Here is a 22,190-nt window from a genome sequence, read left to right as displayed (position 1 = left end):
AGAAAAATTTTAAATTCGGAAACTTGGACTGGTTTCCACCGGAAAGACTGGGCATAAGAGCTTCCCGGGTTGGCGGATATAAATTGAGTGGCATACCGATTTGTTTCTGCCACGACTAAGTCCAAGAGCTCCGCAGTCAAAAACAGCTCAAAAAATCCCAGGGCCGAACCGATCTGAGCTGTCTCAACCCGAACTCCAGACTGGGCGGTGAAAGGGGGAACTACAGGTGCGGCTGAAGTTGGGGACTGCCAATCAGGGTTTGCCAGCACCTCAGGGATTCTAGGGGGTCTACGGGCCCGTCTTTGCGGTGGCTGCGACGGGGTAACTAATGCACGTGCCACCGTACCAGCTTCAACTGCCCTTCTGGTGCTCGCCACTTCACCATGTTGTACGGCAGTGCTGGTACTAGGTCCAGGATGGGCTGCGCTGCTGGTGTATGCCTCACCACATAATCCGACAGCGCCAGCCCCACTCTGCTGCCCTTGAAACGGATCCTGCGCAACCTGTGGTCTAGCGACACGGGGCCGGGTACGCCTGGTGCTATCAGGGACCTCAACCTCCTCGTCCGAACTTTGGGTCAGACTGCCACTGCTTTCTACAGGTTCATATTCTTACCCGCTAGATTCATCAGATGAGGGTTCCCATTCCTCATCCGACTGGGTCAGAAGCCTGTAGGTCTCTTCAGAAGAATACCCCCTGTTTGACATTTGGGCAACTAAATTTAGGGGTATTCCCTGAGACTACCCAAGAAAAAAAGCAAGCCTGTCTTACAAATGGGAGGCTAGCAAAGTACCGGAGGCCGCTGCGGTTGATAAAAAATATCAAAACTGATTTTTTTTTATCGCCGCAGCGCTTGTAAAGTGAATGTGCAGTGATCAAAAATAAATACATTTTTTGTCACTGCGGTGGGGCGGGCGTGGGTGAACGCACGTGTGGGCGACCGATCAGGCCTGATCGGGCAAACACTGCGTTTTGGGTGGAGGGCGAACTAAGGTGACACTAATACTATTATAGATCTGACTGTGATCAGTTTTGATCACTTACAGATACTATAAAAGTACAAATGCTGATTAGCGATACGCTAATCAGCGAATAAAGGACTGCGGTGCGGTGGGCTGGGCGCTAAATGATCGCTAAACTACCTAACCAAGGGGCCTAAACTATCCTAAAACCTATCAGTCAATACCAGTGAAAAAACCCTTTCACTAGTGATTGACAGGGGCAAGAAGGGGTGATCAAGGGGTTAATTGGGGTGATAAAGGGTGATCTGGGGGCTAAGTCTGGTGTTGGTGGGTACTCACAGTGATGTGTGCTCCTCTGCTCCTCTGCTGGAACCAACCGACCAAAAGAAAGAGCAGAGGAGCACAGCAGCCATTTAACACATAAAATTTACAAAATATGATGTGTTAGCTGGCTTCTGATTCGTTTTTTTGAAAATCATCAACCTGCCAGCGACGATCATTGGCTGGCAGGTTGATGACGAACTTGTCTTTTAAATTTTGCCGGCCCGCGATGTGCATGCGCGGGCAGGCTTTGCCCGAAATCTTGCGTCTCGCAAGAGGACGCACCAGCGCGTCCACCCAGAGTAACAGGACCGCCGCAAAGACGCAATCCTGCGTACGGCGGTCCTGAGGACGTTAAAAGGGTCGGCGATGTCAAACCCCAAATAACTGGTATGGGCTGGGATTTCTCCCTGTTTAATGGGTCGCTGGTTCGATGATAGATCTTTAAACATTTTCTTTAAATAAAGCTCGCACACAGCCCTATGCAGATCCACTTCAAATCCTACTGGATCGAATTGTTCCACCAGACTGTACCCCAGCCCCACATAGAGGGCTGATATGCAGTTCGGAGACAACTCATGATCCGTCAGGTTAACAACAATGTCCCATAACAGAGATTCAGGCTTCATGTCAGCAGAGAATCAGTCTTCATGTTATAGCAGAGAATCAGGCTTCACGTCACCCAACACTGGAACAGTCCATTGTCATATATTTAGGCCCCGGCACCCAGACAGAGGAGAGGTTCATTCAACTTTGGGTTGCCCCGCAATATAATGGTAAAATGAAAATAAAAATAGGATTGAAAGAGGAAGTGCCCTGGAGTACAATAATATATGGTTAAGGGGAGGTAGTTAATGTCTAATCTGCACAAGGGATGGACAGGGCCTGTGGGTTCATTTTTATGCTGCTGCAGATGAAACTCCACTATGGCCTGCTGCTGCTCGCACAGTCTGTCCAGCATGTGCAAGGTGGAGTTCCACCTGGTGGGCACGTCGCATATGAGGCGGTGAGCGGGAAGGCCGAAGTTACGCTGTAGCGCAGACAGGCGAGCAGCGGCAGGATGTGAACGCCGGAAGCGCAAACAGACGGCCCGCACTTTATGCAGCAGCTCTGACATGTCGGGGTAGTTGTGAATGAACTTTTGCACCACCAAATTCAGCACATGGGATGTGCGTCAAACCGGCTAGTCCCAGAGCTGCAACGAGATTTCGCCCATTATCGCACACCACCAGGTCGGGCTTGAGGCTCACCGGCAGCAACCACTCGTCGGTCTGTTGTTCTATACCCCGCCACAACTCCTGTGCGGTGTGGGGCCTGTCCCCCAAATATATGAGTTTCAGAATGGCCTGCTGACGTTTACCCTGGGTTGTGCTGAAGTTGGTGGTGAAGGTGTGTGGCTGACTAGATGAGCAGGTGGAAGAAGAGGAGGAGGAAGCCGAGTAGGAGGAGGAGGCAACAGGAGGCAAAGAATGTTGCCCTGCGATCCTTGGCGGCGGAAGGACGTGCTCCAAACAGCTCTCCGCCTGGGGCCCAGCCGCCACTACATTTACCCAGTGTGCAGTTAGGGAGATATAGCGTCCCTGGCCGTGCTTACTGGACCACGTATCTGTGGTTAGGTGGACCTTGCCACAGATGGCGTTGCGCAGTGCACACTTGATTTTATCGGATACTTGGTTGTGCAGGGAAGGCACGGCTCTCTTGGAGAAGTAGTGCCGGCTGGGAACAACATACTGTGGGACAGCAAGCCACATGAGCTGTTTTAAGCTGTCTGTGTCCACCAGCCTGAATGACAGCATTTTATAGGCCAGTAGTTTAGAAATGCTGGCATTCAGGGCCAGGGATCGATTGTGGCTAGGTGGGAATTTACGCTTTCTCTCAAATGTTTGTGAGATGGAGAGCTGAACGCTGCCGTGTGACATGGTTGAGATGCTTGGTGACGGAGGTGATGGTGTTGGTGGTACATCCCCTGTTTGGTGGGCGGCAGGTGCCAACATTCCTCCAGAGGCAGAGGAAGAGGCCGAGGCGGCAGCAGCAGAAGAGGCCGAGGCGGCAGCAGCAGAAGAGGTAGCAGGGGGAGCCTGAGTGAGTTCCTTGTTTTTAAGGTGTTTACTCAACTGCAGTTCATGCTTTGCATGCAGGTGCCTGGTCATGCAGGTTGTGCTAAGGTTCAGAACTTTAATGCCTCGCTTCAGGCTCTGATGGCACAGCGTGCAAACCACTCGGGTCTTGTCATCAGCACATTGTTTGAAGAAGTGCCATGCCAGGGAACTCCTTGAAGCTGCCTTTGGGGTGCTCGGTCCAAGATGGCGGCGGTCAGTAGCAGGCGGAGTCTCTTGGCGGCGGGTGTTCTGCTTTTGCCCACTGCTCCCTCTTTTGCTACGCTGTTGGCTCGGTCTCACCACTGCCTCTTCCTCCGAACTGTGAAAGTCAGTGGCACGACCTTCATTCCATGTGGGGTCTAGGACCTCATCGTCCCCTGCATCGTCTTCCACCCAGTCTTGATCCCTGAACTCCTGTTCAGTCTGCACACTGCAGAAAGAGGCAGCAGTTGGCACCTGTGTTTCGTCATCATCAGAGAGGTGCTGAGGTGGTATTCCCATGTCCTCATCATCAGGAAACATAAGTGGTTGTGCGTCAGTGCATTCTATGTCTTCCACCGCTGGGGAAGGGCTAGGTGGATGCCCCTGGGAAACCCTGCCAGCAGAGTCTTCAAACAGCTTAAGAGACTGCTGCATAACTTAAAGGTTCAGACAGTTTCCCTGGTATGCATGGGGGTGATGTGACAGACTGATGGGCTTGGTTTTCAGGCGCCATCTGTGCGCTTTCTGCAGAAGACTGGGTGGGAGATAATGTGAACATGCTGGATCCACTGTCTGCCACCCAATTGACTAATGCCTGTACCTGCTCAGGCCTTACCATCCTTAGAACGGCATTGGGCCCCACCAAATATCGCTGTAAATTATGGCGGCTACTGGGACCTGAGGTAGTTGGTACACTAGGACGTGTGGCTGTGGCAGAACGGCCACGTCCTCTCCCAGCACCAGAGGGTCCACTAACACGACCATGTCCGCGTCCCTTACTAGATGTTTTCCTCATTGTTACCGTTCACCACAATAACAAAAATATTATTTGGCCCAATGTATTGAATTCAAATTCAGGCCTTTTTTTACAGACACCTAACACTATCTGGCTATCTATTTAGGTACCGTATTACACTAATACAGGCACAGCAGTAACGACAGATTTAGCTGAATATAAATTGTAGGCCTAGTATTTAGGAGCTGGATGACAGGTATACGTTTACAGACAGAATTAGACTTAAAAAAATGCACAGTAGCGTGTGTATGAAGTTATTGAGATTGACCCTATAAGCACCTTGAATCTAATATACCCTTTTATGGATAGATTTAAAGTAGGCCTGATACAGCAGAAACCACTAATTTAGAGAATTGCTAAGTTGGGAATTGTATTTCAACCCAGAACAAAAACTGTGCTTTGACGGACACCAAATAACTTGACCAGCCTCAGCAATAACCACAGATTTAGCTGAATATAAATTTGAGGCCTATTATTTAGGTGCTGGGTGACAGGTATACGTTTACGGACAGAATTAGACTTGGAAATGCACGGTAGTGTGTGAAGTTATTGAGGATGACCCTATCCGCACCAATCTAATATACCCTTTTTGTATTTCAACCCAGAACAAAAATATATCCTTTGCCAGACAGCAGACAGTATTACAATTGGCTAGCCACAGCTGAAACACCAGATTTAGGGTACTGCTATTTTGGCAATTGTATTTCACCCCTCAATAAAATAGCAAGCACAGCCAAGCACCTGATGTAGGATATAGCAAAAAAATAACCACACTATTGATGGTTAAATGGACTTGGTGGCAGCTTGCCCCTGATGTAGGATATAGCAAAATAATAACCACACTATTGATGGTTAAATTGACTTGGTGACAGCTTGCCCCGATGTAGGATATAGCAAAATAATAACCACACTATTGATGGTTAAATGCACTTGGTGTGACAGCTTGCCCCTGATGTAGGAAATAGCAGAAAAAAAACACACTATTGATGGTTAAATGGACTTGGTGGCAGCTTGTGCTGGCGCACCACTAGACACGAAATGGCCACCGATCACCCCAGAAAAAAGTGACTGAAAAACGCTTTGGGCAGCCTAAAAACAGTGAGCAATTGAATAGCAGCAGTTAAATGATCCACAGCTGTAGATCGATCACTGACTTAAGTGTTTTTGAGGAGTTAATCACTGCCTAATCTCGCCCTAACAGTCGCAGCTGCAACCTCTCCCTACACTGATCAGAGCAGAGTGATGTGCGGCGCTACGGGACTCCAGCTTAAATAGAGGCTGGGTCACATGCTGCACTGGCCAATCAAAGCCATGCCAATAGTAGGCATGGCTGTGGCGGCCTCTTGGGGCAAGTAGTATGACGCTTGTTGATTGGCTGCTTTGCAGCCTTTCAAAAAGCGCCAAGAAAGCGCCAAACACCGAACCCAGACTTTTACGAAAATGTTCGCGTTCGGGTCCGTGTCACGGACACCCCAAAATTCGGTACGAACCCGAACTATACAGTTCGCGTTCGCTCATCCCTACTCGTTAGCGATTATCTGCGGGATTCTCAGCCCGTGTAAAGGGCCCTTTAGATCTTGTGCTAATCAGATAGCCCCAGTGTTTATCATTGTCTTTAACAAATCTCTGCAAGTATCCCTGTCATCCCAAAGGTCATTATTGTCCCTGTCCCAAAGAAATTGCAACCAACCTTTTCAGATGATTATCCCGTCAGTGGCGTAACTAGAAATAACTGGGCCCCACAGAAAATTTTTGAATGGCCGCCACCCCCTTCTAGAAACTTGGAAACCCCCCTCTTCCAATGCAACCCCCCACTCATGTGACTGGTCAAGATCAATCTCTCAGATGAGGCCATTTCCTACAGTGTCACTGTATATAATGTCACTGTATAATAGTCCTCCTGGGTGGCCCCTTCTGGGTTCGGGCTCCAAAGTAGCCACTTCCCTGCTTCCCCTATAGCTTTGACCCTGATCTCCCTGTAGTGTTCATGCTGTTTGTGGCCAAGGGTTGCATCAGGTATCAAACTTTTGATATTTATTCAATACTTTTTCACCCGGTTCGATACAATAGCGGGATTGGAATTTAATCGATATAAGGCTGCGTTACTGCGTATTGTATTAATGTGAGGCACATGGTCTTATTAGTACCTCCAAGTACCTCACATTAGTAGGAACAATGACCCTCACCTGTATTTTATCTAATGGGCAACATGGGGTTAATTATGGTGTCACTATTCATATGAGGCACATGGAGGTCCAAATTAATAACGCCATGTCAGTAACCCCATCAACTACCTCCTCATTTAAAGTACAGATTGGGGTTAAAGGGGTCATCTCACTTCAGTAAGTGGCATTTATCATGTAGAGAAAATTAATACAAGCCACTTACTAATGTATTGTTATTATCCATATTGCTTCCCTTGATGGCTGGATTCATTTTTCCATCACATTATACACTGCTCGTTTCCATGGTTACAGACCACCTTGCAATCCATCAGTGGTGGTCGTGACTGCAACTATAGGAAAAAGCGCAAGCCTCTCTAGTGGCCGGGACCATGGGAGCTCACATAGGCTGGTGCTTTTTCCTGTAATGTGCAAGCACAGCCACTAGTGATGGATTGCAGGGTGGTCATAACTATGGAAACAAGCAGTGTACAATGTGATGGAAAAATGAATCCAGACAGAAAGGGAAGCAACATGGTTAATAACAATACGTTAGTAAGTGGCTCGTATTAACATTCTCTACATGATAAATGCCTCTTACTGAAGTGAGACGACCCATTTAATGTGAGGTACATGATGGGGTTACTTACTATTAATGAGAGGCACATAGACGTCCAATAAAACCATGTGCCTCACATCATGTTCCTCACATTAATCCCATGTTGTCCATTACGTGAGGAGGTAAACCAATACTTTGTAAAAAAAAAAAAAAGACATTAATCTTATGTTGCTTGGCAATATGAGGTTAATGTGTGGGTATTTTTTGTGTTTCTTTTGCAAGGTATTGAATGGTGTTGTGTATCGCAATTCTTTTTCTTGGCATAGAAATCAAATCCAAATTTTGGTATTGTGATAACTCTGCTTTCAGTACTATAATTCCCTCTATACTTGCTACTAAGTCAGGGTATCTAGGTCTAAAGGACACCTTCAACATACAGTCCTATGTAAATAAAATTACCCCCTCCCCAGCCACCTCCAACATGCAGTCCCATGTAAATAACATTACCCCTTAACATTCAATCCCTTGTAAATAATATCACTCCCTCCTATAGCTGCCTTCAACATATAGTACAATATAAATAACATTACCCCTCAACATACAGTCCAATGTAAATAACATCACCCTACCTAGACACTTCCAAATTGCAGTCCCATGTAGTGTTGAGCGCGAATATTCAAATTGCTAATTTTTCTCTCAAATATCGCAACTTCGAGATTTCGCAAATAATTAGAATATAGTTCTAGATATTCGCAAAATCAAATTTTTTATTTTTTTTTGTTTTGTTTTATAATTGTTATATTTTTTTCTTTCCCACTTCCCTAAAGTTGTTCTTACCTGTCCTTTGGATTCCTGGCTTCCTGGCTGCTCCAATCAGTGCCCGTTGCCGCTTCTGCCGACTTCCGTGCTCATGGAGCGTCCCCATCACCATGGGAACGTCTCCATATACTAGAATGTACTGTCGGATTTGAGAATTACGTTAAAATCGCAATTCGATTAATTCAAGTTACAATAATCGAATTGCGATTTCAACTTTTTACGTATATTCTTAATATTGCTCTAACTTCGTCTTTTAGAATATTCGTAATATTCTAAAAGACAAAGTTAGAGCAATATTTCGAATATTCTAAAAGACGAAGTTAGAGCAATATTACGAATATTCGTAAAATACACATATAGATTGTAATTTAGCTAATATACTGCTATAGTAATTTTTTTAATAGTGTACATATTTTACAATACTTAAGTTCAGAAGAGGCAAAAAAAAATTTAGAAAAAAAAAAGAATTATAGCACTATATTAGCTAAATTACAATCTATATGTGTATTTTACGAAATTTCATAAATTCTAAAAGACGAAGATAGAGCAATATTATGAAATTTGGTAAAATACACATATTAGCCTAGCCATAGTCAATTAGTCATAACGTTGCCTTATACTATCAAAAGAAAAATCGCAATACGCGATTAATTAAATCGCATATTATTCACGATAATTGGAATAATTACAAATATTCGATTTCGACGAATATAACACGAATATTGAATCGAATATTCGCAAAATACCGCGAAAACGAATATGGCACCTCCCGCTCATCACTAGTCCCATGTAATTAACATCACTCCACCTCACTGTTCCATGTAAATAACTTCCCTTTTATTAGCCCTAACATAAAGTCCCAGTTAAATAACCACAACTCCCAGCATTGCTCTGCCTATCCCTTCACTTACCTCTCCTCATGTAGCAGACCTCACCACAGCTTTTTACCAGGACTTCTCTTCACTGCTGAGCCATCCTCTCCTGCACTGGTCACATGATGGTGACATCGTCCAAGGTCCTTTTCAGCTACTGCATTTAGCACTGATCACATGACACAGGTCCTTAAGCTCTTGTAGTACATTAGATTCAATTGTATTGCCGTCCTGAGAATGGCAATACAGTTATATCAACAGGCAGGAAGGACACTCTGGGTCTGGGACAAAACATCAGGGGCCCATTTATTGTTTTCTCCTTTTTTTATTGGAATTGGAATGTCATCTAAGCATTTCACTGCACGTCATACCATGTGCACGTCAAATTTGAACTGGACCTTTTCCCCAACCCCATGTACTTTAGGGGAGGATATTAGAACAGTGGCTGGAATGGGCCAAGTTTGCTAATGATGTACTGTCTGGTCCAGCCTCTAGCATACTGTCAGAGAGCGTATTCAGTGTGACAGGTGGCGACTTCACACCCCAGCGAGTAACATTTTCATGTGCAAGTCTCCAAATCATTACCGTTATCAAAATGAATGAGTCAGCGCAATGATTCAACTGCTGCTGTCTGCCTATAAATAGGTATTCATACTGTACTGCTGCTGCTACTCCACCTGATGCCACTACTGGTACTCCTAAGCGGCTGCACATCTCCTGCCTTGTCTGTGAGGTTCTGCACTGCACTGCTGCTGCTCCCAAAAAAGGGAGAACTTTTGAGTGCTTGTTCAGAACAAGTGAAGTCTCTTGGAACAAGTGTACTTTGGAGTATGGATATTTGTGGACATTTGCCCCTATTGCTGCTATGCAAAGTATCTGTGTTCACTAATGTTCATTTAATGTTAGTTAAATGAACATTAGTTTGATGCAACAAGCATGTGTACACAATTTACCTAACATGACTGCTCTAGTACAACGCAAACGTACAACTATGGTACGTAAACCACATTGATGTTCTGCATTAACTCTATAACGCATGTCTCACCAGCCAAGAAAACACCTGTTGCTTCTGAATGTTGTTACTGTTACATCGGATTTGTGCCTTTATCATATATAAAAAAATAGATTTTTCCCTGCTACTTCCTACCACAGGGCAAAAAATAAATCAGCGATCTGACCAGCCACGGTGGACAATATTTCTCTTTGCATTGCGAGTACTCCGCCATGTATTTACTGCAACCTATGATTATGTATTAGCATAAAACAATCTCTATGAGGAAGCCTCCGAGCCATGTTTCCTAACCTTTGGATGATTCTAGGAAAACACTATTAAATGACAATGGTGATTAGGTAAAAGTTTTATTTGTATCTAACCAGTAACAGGTTGTACCTATATCAGCTCTTATTACCTGATGTATTTCCAATCTAGGTCACATGCAGAGCAGCACAAGATGAGGCTTCCTGCTCCTTGTATAACACTATGGTTTCTACAACACAATTGCTTTCAACCTCGGGAGCAGAGACTGTTACAGTTTATTTGGAATTAGATCCCCAAAAACTGTAGTACAGATATGGACCTGAGATAGATCTTCAATTCCACATTCCAAATATTGCAGAAGATTATGGGAACTCTATTACTATGAAACCTCCATAGTAATCTTATTGTAGCTAAAACACACCAGGGAAAGGTGTAGATGGGCTAACCTCTTTAGGGTAGTCCTGACCTTCTCCATGATATCTGAAGACTGAATGGACTTGGAACCAAACATCACAAACTAATCATAAAGATTTAATTTATTCTTTACATGACACTCTGCTGGTTTGAATTTCAAGGCAGGACCCAGGACTAGGGATGAGCGAACCCGAATTTTGGGGTGTCCGTGACAAGGACCCGAACCAGAACATGTTCGTAAAAGTCCGGGTTCGGGTTCGATGTTCGGCGCTTTCTTGGCGCTTTTTGAAAGGCTGCAAAGCAGCCAATCAACAAGCGTTATACTACTTGCCACAAGAGGCCATCACAGTCATGCCTACTATTGGCATGGCTGTGTTTGGCCAATGCAGCATGTGACCCAGCCTCTATTTAAGCTGGAGTCACGTAGCGCCGCACGTCACCCTGCTCTGATCAGTGTAGGGAGAGGATGCAGCTGCTGCTGTTAGGGCGAGATTAGGCAGGGATTTACTCAGCAAAAACACTTAATTCAGTGATCGATCTACAGCTGTGAATCATTCAGCTTCTGCTATTTTATTGCTCACTGTTTTTAGGCTGCCCAGAGCGTTTTTCTGTCACTTTTTTCTGGGGTGATCGGCGGCCATTTTGTGTCTTGTGGTGCGTCAGCACAAACTGCCACCAAATAAATGTAACCATCAATAGTGTTTTTCTTTCTTTTTTTTTGCTATATCCTACATCAGGTGCTTGGCTGTGCTTGCTATTTTATTGAGGGGTGAAATACAATTGCCAAAATAGCAGTACCCTAAATCTGGTGTTTCAGCTGTAACTAGCCAATTGTAATACTGTCTGCTGTCTGGCAAAGGATATATTTTTGTTCTGGGTTGAAATACAATTCCCAACTTAGCAATTCCCTAAATCTGTGGTTTCTGCTGTATCAGGCCAAGTTTAAATCTATCCTTAAAAGGGTATATTAGATTGAAGGTGCTGATAGGGTCATCCTCAATAACTTCACACGCTACCGTGCATCTCCAAGTCTAATTCTGTCCGTAAACGTATACCTGTCATCCAGGGCCTAAATACTAGGCCTACAATTTATATTCAGCTAAATCTGTGGTTACTGCTGTGCCTGTATTAGTGTAATATGGTACCTAAATAGATAGCCAGATAGTGTTAGGTGCCTGTAAAAAAAGGCCTGAAATTGAATTAAATACATTGGGCCAAATAATTTTTTTCTTATTGTGGTGAACGGTAACAATGCGGAAAACATCTAGTAAGGGACGCGGACGCGGACATGGTCGTGGTGGTGTTAGTAGACCCTCTGGTGCTGGGAGAGGACGTGGCCGTTCTGCCACAGCCACACGTCCTAGTGAACCAACTACCTCAGGTCCCAGTAGCCGCCATAATTTACAGCGATATTTGGTGGGGCCCAATGCCGTACTAAGGATGGTAAGGCCTGAGCAGGTACAGGCATTTGTCAATTGGTTGGCCGACAGTTGATCCAGCACGTTCACATTATCTCCCACCCAGTCTTCTGCAGAAAGCGCACAGATGGTGCCTGAAAACCAAGCTCATCAGTCTGTCACATCACCCCCATGCATATCAGGGAAACTGTCTGAGCCTCAAGTTATGCAGCAGTCTCTTATGCTGTTTAAAGACTCTGCTGGCAGGGTTTCCCAAGGGCATCCACCTAGCCCTTCCCCAGCGGTGGAAGACATAGAATGCACTGACGCACAACCACTTATGTTTCCTGATGATGAGGACATGGGAATACCACCTTAGCACATCTCTGATGATGACGAAACACAGGTGCCAACTGCTGCCTCTTTCTGCAGTGTGCAGACTGAACAGGAGGTCAGGGAGGAAGCCTGCGTGGAAGACGATGCAGGGGACGATGAGGTCCTAGACCCAACATGGAATAAAGGTCGTGCCACTGACTTTCAGAGTTCGGAGGAAGAGGCAGTGGTGAGACCGAGCCAACAGCGTAGCAAAAGAGGGAGCAGTGGGCAAAAGAAGAACACCCGCAGCCAAGAGACTCCTCCTGCTACTGACCGCTGCCATCTGGGACCGAGCACCCCAAAGATAGCTTCAAGGAGTTCCCTGGCATGGCACTTCTTTAAACAATGTGCTGATGACAAGACCCGAGTGGTTTGCACGCTGTGCCATCAGATCCTGAAGCGAGGCATTAACGTTCTGAACCTTAGCACAACCTGCATGACCAGGCACCTGCATGCAAAGCATGAACTGCAGTGGAGTAAACACCTTAAAAACAAGGAACTCACTCAGGCTCCCCCTGCTACCTCTTCTGCTGCTGCCGCCTCGGCCTCTTCTGCTGCTGCCGCCTCGGCCTCTGGAGGAACGTTGGCACCTGCCGCCCAGCAAACAGAGGATGTACCACCAACACCACCACCTCTGTCACCAAGCATCTCAACCATGTCACACGGCAGCGTTCAGCTGTACACTGCGCAACGCAATCTGTGGCAAGTACCATCTAACCACAGATACGTGGACCAGTAAGCACGGCCAGGGCCGCTATATCTCCCTAACTGCACACTGGGTAAATGTAGTGGCGGCTGGGCCCCAGGCGGAGAGCTGTTCGGCGCACGTCCTTCTGCTGCCAAGGATCGCAGGGCAACATTCTTTGCCTCTTGTTGCCTCCTCCTCCTACTCAGCTTCCTCCTCCTCTTCTTCCACCTGCTCATCATGTCAGCCACACACCTTCACCACCAACTTCAGCACAGCCTGGGGTAAGCGTCAGCAGGCCATTCTGAAACTCATATGTTTGGGGGACAGGCCCCACACCGCACAGGAGTTGTGGCGGGGTATAGAACAACAGACCGACGAGTGGTTGCTGCCGGTGAGCCTCAAGCCCGGCCTGGTGGTGTGCGATAAAGGGCAAAATCTCGTTGCAGCTCTGGAACTAGCCGGTTTGACGCACATCCCTTGCCTGGCGCATGTGCTGAATTTGGTGGTGCAGAATTTCATTCACAACTACCCCGACATATCAGAGCTGCTGCATAAAGTGCGGGCCGTCTGTTCGCGCTTCCGGCGTTCACATCCTGCCGCTGCTTGCCTGTCTGCGCTACAGCGTAACTTCGGCCTTCCAGCTCACCGCCTCATATGCGACGTGCCCACCAGGTGGAACTCCACCTTGCACATGCTGGACAGACTGTGTGAGCAGCAGCAGGCCATAGTGGAGTTTCAGCTGCAGCACGCACGGGTCAGTCGCACTGCGGAACAGCACTACTTCACCACCAATGACTGGGCCTCCATGCGAGACCTGTATGCCCTGTTGCGCTGTTTTGAGTACTCCACCAACATGGCCAGTGACGATGACACCGTTATCAGCGTTACAATACCACTTCTATGTCTCCTTGAGAAAACACTTAGGGCGATGATGGAAGAGGAGGTGACCCAGTAGGAGGAGGAGGAGGAGGAAGAGGGGTCATTTTTAGCACTTTCAGGCCAGTCTCTTCGAAGTGACTCAGAGGGAGTTTTTTTGCAACAGCAGAGGCCAGGTAGAAATGTGGCCAACAAGGACCCACTACTGGAGGACGAGGATGACGAGGATGAGGAAGAGGTGGAGGAGAATGAAGCATGTTCACAGCGGGGTGGCACCCAACGCAGCTCGGGCCCATCACTGGTGCGTGGCTGGGGGGAAACGCAGGACGATGACGATACGCCTCCCACAGAGGACAGCTTGTCCTTACCTCTGGGCAGCCTGGCACACATGAGCGACTACATGCTGCAGTGCCTGCGCAACGACAGCAGAGTTGCCCACATTTTAACATGTGCAGACTACTGGGTTGCCACCCTGCTGGATCCCCAGTACAAAGAAAATGTGCCCACCTTACTTCCCGCACTGGAGCGTTATAGGAAGATGCGCGAGTACAAGCGCATGTTGGTAGACCCGCTACTGAGAGAATTCCCAAATGTCACAGGGGAACAAGTGGAAGCCCAAGGCGAAGGCAGAGTAGGGGCAAGAGGTCGCCAACGCAGCTGTGTCACGGCCAGCTCCTCTGAGGGCAGGGTTAGCATGGCAGAGATGCAGAAAAGTTTTGTCACCACGCCACAGCTAACTGCACCACCACCTGATACAGAACGTGTTAGCAGGAGACAACATTTCACTAACATGGTGGAACAGTACATGTGCACACCCCTCCACGTACTGACTGATGGTTCAGCCCCATTCAACTTCTGGGTCTCCAAATTGTCCACGTAGCCAGAGCTAGCCTTTTATGCCTTGGAGGTGCTGGCCTGCCCGGCGGCCAGCGTTTTGTCTGAACGTGTATTCAGCACGGCAGTGGGCGTCATTACAGACAAACGCAGCCGCCTGTCTACAGCCAATGTGGACAAGCTGACGTTCATAAAAATGAACCAGGCATGGATCCCACAGGACCTGTCCATCCCTTGTGCTGATTAGACATTAACTACCGCCCCTTAACCATATATTATTGGACTCCAGGGCACTTCCTCATTCAATCCTATTTTCATTTTACCATTATATTGCGGGGCAACTCAAAGTTGAATGAACCTCTACTCTGTCTGGGTACCGGGGCCTAAATATATGACAATGGACTGTTCCAGTGTTGGGTGACGTGAAGCCTGATTCTCTGCTATGACATGAATACTGATTCTCTGCTGACATGAAGCCTGAATCTCTGTTATGTGACCTCTCTCCTCTGTCTGGGTGCCGGGGCCTAAATATATCACAATGGACTGTTCCAGTGTTGGGTGACGTGAAGGCTGATTCTCTGCTATGACATGAAGACTGATTCTCTGCTGACATGAAGCCTGAATCTCTGTTATGGGACCTTTATCCTCTGCCTGGGTGCCGGGGCCTAAATATATGACAATGGACTGTTCCAGTGGTGGGTGACGTGAAGCCTGATTCTCTGCTATGACATGAAGACTGATTCTCTGCTGACATGAAGCCTGAATCTCTGTTATGGGACCTCTCTCCTCTGTCTGGGTGCCGGGGCCTAAATATATGACAATGGACTGTTCCAGTGGTGGGTGACGTGAAGCCTGATTCTCTGCTATGACATGAAGACTGATTCTCTGCTGACATGTAGCCTGAATCTTTGTTATGGGACCTCTCTCCTCTGCCTGGGTGCCAGGGCCTAAATATATGACATGGACTGTTCCAGTGTTGGGTGACCTGAAGCCTGATTCTCGGCTATGACATGAAGACTGATTCTCTGCTGACATGAAGCCTGAATCTCTGTTATGGGACCTCTCTCCTCTGCCTGGGTGCCGGGGCCTAAATATATGACAATGGACTGTTCCAGTGGTGGGTGACGTGAAGCATGATTCTCTGCTATGACATGAAGACTGATTCTCTGCTGACATGAAGCCTGAATCTCTGTTATGGGACTCTCTCCTCTGTCTGGGTGCCGGGGCCTAAATATAAGACAATGGACTGTTCCAGTGTTGGGTGACGTGAAGCCTGATTCTCTGCTATGACATGAAGACTGATTCTCTGCTGACATGAAGCCTGAATCTTTGTTATGGGACCTCTCTCCTCTGCCTGGGTGCCAGGGCCTAAATATATGACAATGGACTGTTCCAGTGTTGGGTGACGTGAAGCATGATTCTCTGCTATGACATGAAAACTGATTCTCTGCTGACATAAAGCCTGAATCTCTGTTATGGGACCTCTCTCCTCTGCCTGGGTGTCGGGGCCTAAATATATGACAATGGACTGTTCCAGTTTTGGGTGACGTGAAGCCTGATTCTCTGCTATGATATGAAGACTGATTCTCTGCTGACATGAAGCCTGAATCTCTGTTATGGGACCAATCTCCTCTTTCTGGGTGCCGGGGCCTAAATATATTACATGGACTGTTCCAGTGTTGGGTGACGTGAAGCCTGATTCTCGGCTATGACATGAAGACTGATTCTCTGCTGACATGAAGCCTGAAGCTCTGTTATGGGAACTCTTTTTTATTAGAAAAATACAAAACTTAACAGACAAGAAAAAACAAGACAAAACAGAACAGCTTCTCAACTGGCCCAGCCTCACTGATACTCACATTCATACCAATACCCTATAAAAACTATATACAAACTATATACAAATGCTTACTTAGCCAGTTCAGCTATAAAACCCAAAAGGAAAAACTTGACTACTCTTCAATAAAACAAAAATGAAAATAAGACAAATAAAACAATAATAATAATAATAATAATAATAATAATAATAATACAAAACAAACAAAATTCTTAATTTTTTATTTATTTATTTATTATTATTTTTTCCCCATCACCAATTTTTTTATTTTATTTATTTATATTACCTTTTTACTAATATAACACATAAAGCAAAACAAACCTCACCTCCCCAATCTAGCCCTAACCCCCACTACCTACTCCATCACCCTTCACCCATCACCCAAGTCTGACCTCCGCCACCCACATCTAGCCCCTCGCCCCATGTCCACCCATGTCCGCATAGTCCAGGGCTAGATGCAGGCCTCCCACTTCAATACACACATAAAACACTTAAAAGCACAAATAAAAGACCCCTTCCCTCACCCACCCAACCTAACTAGCCCCAACTCATCCTATCCTAATAAACAACATAACTATTTAACACACACTGCAAAATATTCTTATATACAGAACTACCCAAAGGCCCAAGCTCGGTCTCTGTAAGCCTTTCTTCAAAGCTCAACATCCCACAAAACAAAAATCTACGGTGAAAGCATCAGCCCACCACCAGGAAACGTATGACTAGGCTAGGGTACGCTAAAAGCAAAGCAACTCCAGAGGCCCTACTGGATCCACAGTCTCTCATACTCCAAAGAACGCACCTTCACCAGGTCACCCAGAATGTTCCTACATACCTCGTCCACTGGGAGGACTTTCTGCTGCGTTGAAACTAAGCACTGTGCATTCCACATGTAGAACCTAACCACTATACTGACTAAAAAAAATGTGCACAGGTCCCTTCTACCAATGTCTCTGAGCACTCCATAAGCCCACTCCGCGTAGGAGAGGTTGGCTAGCCTAGGCCAGCCAATGGAAGCTCCCACCCGTTGGTATACCTCTGTATTAAAGGGACACTGAAGCAGGAAGTGATCCATACTTTCCAGTATGGAGCCACACTCCTCCCGGGACAACCCCTTTCATCAGAGTTCCTGTACTTCAAGTTGTCCCTCACATACAGCCTCCCGTGAAAACAGCGCCAAGCCAAGTCCCAAAACTTCAAGGGGATCCTTGCAGAATTTAGCAACTGTAACCCCTTGTCTAGATCCCGGCTTGGGCAATCCCTGAGGGCCAGGGGCTTCTGGAAGTGGGACAACAAGACCCCCTCGTCAAGGGACCTCCTTGACAGAGTCCTGATCTCCCTCACCTCCAAACTCCACTGGCGGATCACTTTCAGAATCGGGGTGAAGTAAGTCGAAAGATATCCGTGAGGCGTACGCAAGTCCTTCACTTGCCCTCATGTCTCCCATTCCTGGAAGAAAGGCCGAAACCACCCCCGGCAGGAGACTACCCACGGAGAAGCCCTCTCCATCCAGAGGTTCGCCAGATTCGCTTTAACAAAGGTGTTTACAAGAAACACCACGGGGTTGACCATAGATAACCCGCCTAGTCTCCTCGTGCGGTAAGTCACTTCTCTCTTGATCAGGTTCAGTCTATTCCCCCATAAGAGCTGGAAGAACAGACTATAAACCCGAGTCCAGAGAGGCTCTGGCAAGATACACACGCTACCCAAATAGATAAGCAAAGGGAGTAAGTAGGCCTTGATCAGGTTTACCCTTTCCTTGAGAGTCAAAGACCAACCCTTCCACTGGTCGACCTTCTGAGCGGCGATCTTAAGCCTGTCGTCCCAATTTTGAGTGGGATAATCCCCATGGCCAAAATGGATGCCTAGGACTTTGGCTGACGACTTGGGCCCTGTCCGGGAGATCAAAAACTGGATCACCCCCTCCGAGCCAGAGACTCTCACACTTATCCCGATTGATCATGGACTCGGATGCCTCTGAGTAGCGATCCACTTCAGACATCACGTACTCCGCCTCCCCTCTCGAGGATACGAAAATGGTGACATCGTCAGCGTACGCTACTACCCTCAGAGTGGCTTCCGGCACCGCCCGATCCATCCCGACTCCCGCCAGCGGTCCACAATCGATCCGCTTAAGAAAGGGATCAATCGCGAACACGTATAAAAACGGGCTCAAAGGACAACCCTGGCGGACGCCAGACCCAACCTCAAAAGAGCAGCCAGACCAACCGTTCACAAACGGGAAACTCTCTGCCCCTGCATACAAGATCTTTAACCAATCGACAAACCCCCCCGGCAGGCCATACTTCAGAAGGACCGACCAGAGGTACTCATGGTTCACCCGATCAAACGCCTTTGCTTGATCTAAGGACAGCATGTACCCCCTCCAGTAGCCTGCTCTACTCTGCTCCACTGCCTCTCGGACACCGAGTACAGCGCTAAAAGTGCTGCGGCCTGGAACCGAGCAATGCTGAGCCACCGAAAGGAGTTGGGGTGCAAATTTTACCAGCCTATTAAATAGTATCTTGGCCAGAATCTTTCTGTCCGTATTAAGAAGTGCAATGGGACGCCAGTTCTCAATAAGGCTCGGATCTTTACCCTTTGATAGTAGGATCAGAGCTGACCTCCTCATTGACCGAGGCAGAGTGCCCGAGGATAAACACTCATTGAATACCTCAGTCAAGAGGGGACATAAAGAGTCCTTGAAGGCCTTATAAAACTCGGATGTTAAGCCATCCGGGCATGGCGACTTCTTTAGAACTAACCCTTCCACCGCCAGGATAACTTCCTCCTTCCTGATCTCTTCTACCAAACCGTCAAAAGAGAGGTGAGCTCCTGATTCAGGGGTGACCCCAGCCAGGAAAGCCGACATCCTGTCCCGATCCAGATCCCTCCTCCCCAAGAGGCACAAGTAAAAGGATCTGACGACTTCCAGGATCCCTGATCTGGACCTGCTCAGAGATCCCGTACTATCGACCAGTCCTGTTATTAACTTACTCTTCACTGACATCTTACAATTTCTGTAGGGGTAGGGCGAGCGGTACCTCCCGAAGTCCCTCTCAAAAACTAAAGATGTGTGCCTATCATACTGGCACCTCTTGAGCAAAGATTTCACCCTGGAGATATCCTCGCAGCTACCACCAGTCGAGACCAGATGCTCGAGTTTCCTCCTCAGACCCTGATACAGGCGGAACCTGTCCAGGGACCTGAGGCTCGAGAGCCGGCGGAAGAACTTTGCAGCCCGATCTTTGAATATCTTCCACCACTCTGACTTAGTATCACAGAGATCCAGTAAAGGTACCTGACTCTGAAGGAAGTCCTCAAAGGATTGTCTCACCTCTGCTTCCTCCAAGACACCCGAATTCAGCTTCCAATAACCTCTTCCCATTTGGGGGGATTCTGAAATATTCAGAGAAAACATAATCAAACAGTGATCGGAGAATTCCACCTCCACAACCCTTAAGGGCGAAAAGGTAGCCTCCTCCTTCAAATAAAACCTATCTATTCTAGACCTGATCTAACTACCTCTATAGAAAGTGAAACCCCCGTGGCCTGGGGTATGCCTAATGTGGACATCCTCCAGACGAGCCTCACTAGCTCCTCTATTCATAAAAACACTATCATAAGTCAGCCGGTTTCTGGTGCCTCCCCTGTCTTGTAAAAACTAACCTGCCGGCTTGTAAAAAGGAAAGGCTTAATCCTCATAAAGAGACATTTCCTGTCCCACCTGGACTGGGGCCCGTAGATATTGATCAGGCGCAGTTCCTGTCCCTTCATGAGGATATCCAAGATCAAACACCTCCCCATTTCTAATTCAATTACTCGTCGGCATTCTACCAGTGCGGTAAAAAGGACCGCCACTCCGCTATACGGCTCAGCCGCAAGAGACCAGTAAGAGGGCCCTGGTCTCCACTCCCTCTTGGCTTTATAAATCGCTGCCAAATCTGGCAGCCTGGTCTCTTGCAAAAACAAAATGTCAGCTTCAACACGGCTGAGAAAATCAATGGCTGTGAAACGAGCCGCATCCGACTTAATGCTGGCGACATTAATGGTCGCCAGAGTCAGCAGAGCGGGTACCGCCATAAAGAGTAGTTAAATTAGACGGCCTTCTTCCCATCCTCCCCCCCCCCTCCCGGGGCTGCCTTCCAGAGCAGCACAACCTCTCTTGAGGGAGATAGTGGTATCCATCTCTGCCACCACCACCTCCCTCTGCGCACCACTCCTGGCCTCTCAGTCTCAGGGCCCGATTTTGCCACCCCTCCTGAGGACCTTGCATCCCCACCAGAGGGGGGCGTGGGGCCCCCTGAAGGCTCTCCCTCCTTCCCCCCCGGCCCCTCACCTTCAACCTCCTCCTCAGCAGAGGAGGCAGAGGTCTCATCCAAGATGAGGTACCGGTTGAAGAGCTCCAGAGGGGAGCCGGTTACACCTTCCTTGGCAACTTTGGTCGGGCTAGATCTTTTTTTAGTACGCCGTTTCCGTCTACTTTGGGACTCTGCCCCACTACCCTCTGCAGAACTTTCGTAGTGCGAGGACAGAGTCTCTTCGGCCCGATCCAGTCTCTCAATCTTCTCCTCCAGCTCGCTGCCCCCTAGGGTCTCGGATTCAGGAGGGGCAGTCGTTTGGGAAGGAGCGGGCATCACCCCAGGACGGGGTTCTTCCCCCTCCCTCTCCGCCTGACGCCTCTCACTCCGCCTCTGCCGGGACGGGTTTTTCCGGTTCCTCACTGACCCCTTAACTCCACTGCCTTTGCCAGTACCCGCCTCAGCCAAAGGGACCTCCCGGCACGCTCCTGCATGAGCTCGGGCCGCATTGGCCTCAGAGAGAGGACAGCAACTGAAGGGGTGCCCGAGCTCCCCACACAGGTTGCATCTAATCTCCTCACAAGATGCAGCTAGATGACCTGTCCCCCCACACAATGCGCACTTCTGCACTTGGCAGCTGGTGCTGAAGTGTGTAGGGCTGCCGCACTTGTGACAGAGCTTAGGCTGCCCCCTGTAGAAATCCAAGATCCTGTCTCGGCCGATAAAGGCAGATGATGGAATGTGAGAAACTGTACTGCCCAGACGCCTAAGCTTGATATTAAACGTCCAGGCACCCGACCAAATGCCAAACTCGTCCAGGTTTTTAGCTGGTATTCCCTGGACCTCTCCGTACCTACCCAGCCAGGTCATGATGTCAATACAAGAGAGCGACTCGTTACGGGTCAGCACGGTCACTCTCTTGACCTCACTCTGGCGGGTTACCACTTTTGCAACGAAACCATGCCAGTCCGGCATGTTCTTCACCAGCTCATATCCGGACCAGAAGAGCTCAAGCCCCTCCGGCCGGACAAAGCTGATGTCAAACTCCTTGGAGCCAAAAGGATGGATCAAGGCAAAGATGTCAGTAGCCTTGAAACCCATCCCAAGCAGGAGCTCCACTACCCTCTTTCTAGTAGGGCAAGCTTCATCGCTACTCCACTTGAGACAGACCACATTCCGTCTGGCTCCAGGGCCGGTTGTGGGTGAAGACCAGGCGGTCTCGCCCCCGTTCTGTTCTCGGAAGGTCCGAACGCCATGTCTGTTGAACCAGAATGAACATTCCACCTTCTCTCCCTCTACGGAAAAGGAGCTCTCCCCCTTTTTGAGGGCCTCCAGCAGTCGCCGCTGCAAGTCACCATTACCAGACCCTGAGAGTGAGGAAGCCAAAGAAGTCAGCCCCTCCCCCCCTACAGCCGCAGC

The sequence above is a fragment of the Bufo gargarizans genome, chromosome 2, assembly GCF_014858855.1.
Source record: "Bufo gargarizans isolate SCDJY-AF-19 chromosome 2, ASM1485885v1, whole genome shotgun sequence".
NCBI classification, from domain to species: domain Eukaryota; kingdom Metazoa; phylum Chordata; class Amphibia; order Anura; family Bufonidae; genus Bufo; species Bufo gargarizans.
This window is presented reverse-complemented; position numbering follows the sequence as displayed.